Here is a 1,737-nt window from a genome sequence, read left to right on the forward strand (position 1 = left end):
TGCGGGCAATAACTTGAGAGATCAAATAGCAATGCAGATGTGGAATGATTTCCAACATGATTAGCTCTTGTATCATGTAGTAGTAATTTGTTAATGTAATAATGGAATCAATGTACTATGTTTTGTCGGAGAATAAGTTCTTATGTTTGCCACTATGTTTGTAATGGACTGAGAGTATTATGGTTCCTGTCTTATGTTTGCCATTATTCATGTCCACTAGTAATTCTTATTCCTGTTTTATGTTTGCCTTTTTAGTCTAACGGTATTATTCTTATGACAACAGATATGAAGCCGACTTTGCATCCAGTGGGCACACCCAAGTTCAACTTGAAAAAAGCTGCTCTTGGTGTGAGAAAAACTCCACCGACCAATAAGAAAAGGAAATCTCCGAAAGGTACTATTTGTGTATGGCTATACTGTGATATAGAGCAACAAATTCTTTGATGAATCATGTCAAGTTTTGACTAACACCTTACTTATTTTGTTCAGCAACGAAAGCAAGAGCCCAATGGAATTTGGGGCTTGAGAAATCTCTGATCGATATACTTCATGAGCATAATAATGACTATTACAGAGCACAAAATGGATGGAGTGGGGACACTTGGAATCGAATGACGCAATTATTCCAGGAACGTAATCCGCATGTGAACTTCGTCAAATCCCAGCTACAAGATAAAGAAAAAGAACTCAAGAGAGAATACAAGATGCTCAAGGAAGCACGGATGCAAAGTGGCGCTGGTTGGGATGAGAAGACCTGCATGATAGTTGCTGAGAAGGCTTTGTGGGATAATCTAGAAATCGTAAGCTTCCGTTTCTCCATTCTTATACTTGGTCACAAGCTTCATAATAAGCTTAGACTCATTGTTTCCTCTCACCATTCTTTTGTAGTCCTTTCCAAGAATTGGGAAATTCAAGAGAAATGGCTTTCCTATGTATGATTCTCTTGGAGATCTATATGATGGTTAGTGCACTGATGTTAACTTGTGCAATTGCTATCATATTCCTGTAATGCTCGGAGATCTGTATTATGGTTACTATACTGATGTTAACTTGTATACATAGGCCAAATAGCTGAGGGGAATCACAATTTCACTTCAAGCTCTAAGGCATCTCAACTTGATGAAGAGTTTGAAGATGAGAGAGTGCAAGAAGGCGTGTCCGAATTTGATGAGGACTTGCAAATTCCGGATGAAGACCCTACGAAAAGAAAGATGAGGGCACGGGAAGTTCAACCAGTACGAGGTAATTCCCTTCGAGCCAAGACTAAATATATTTAACAAATTGTATCAAGTCTATATTAACATTTGCAATTGCTGAATCTAGTGAATGTTGGTGAAAGAATGGAGAAGAAGGCAACTGGTGTACCAAAGAAAATTCCTCCAAAGGAATTAAAGAAGCCTGTTAAGAGCGATGAAATGGTGCTAGTAGTAGACAGGTATATGAAGATGAAAGAAAAACAAGCAGAAGATGAGAAGGCCGAGTCGAGTACATTCTCCATTGCCAAGTGCATTGCAGCTGTAAACAAAATCCAAGACTTCACCCGTCAAGAGAGAGTTAAGGCTTCAAAAGTCTTCAAAAGTCTTGAAAACCGCGAGACCTTCCTCACTTGGGTCACTGAAGACGAGGAGTCAGCTATCATGTGGCTCCGGGGTGAGCTGCAAGAGTTGACTTGAGGTATGTGTATGTACCATTTTACCTTCTTCATATGCCCTGTTTTCTTCTTTTGATCCATAGTCA

The 1,737-nt window shown here is 39.3% G+C and overlaps 1 long non-coding RNA gene across 1 annotated transcript; it reads left to right on the plus strand.

The window, feature by feature from the left end:
• Positions 1-719: 719 nt before the first annotated feature.
• LOC124670585 lies at positions 720-1,154 on the plus strand. Its single transcript, XR_006992574.1, has 3 exons — positions 720-800; positions 889-961; positions 1,063-1,154. It is a non-coding gene; the product is annotated as an uncharacterized LOC124670585 (long non-coding RNA).
• Positions 1,155-1,737: the final 583 nt, after the last annotated feature.

This window comes from Lolium rigidum, chromosome 7 (assembly GCF_022539505.1).
Source record: "Lolium rigidum isolate FL_2022 chromosome 7, APGP_CSIRO_Lrig_0.1, whole genome shotgun sequence".
In the NCBI taxonomy this organism is placed as follows: Eukaryota; Viridiplantae; Streptophyta; class Magnoliopsida; order Poales; family Poaceae; genus Lolium; species Lolium rigidum.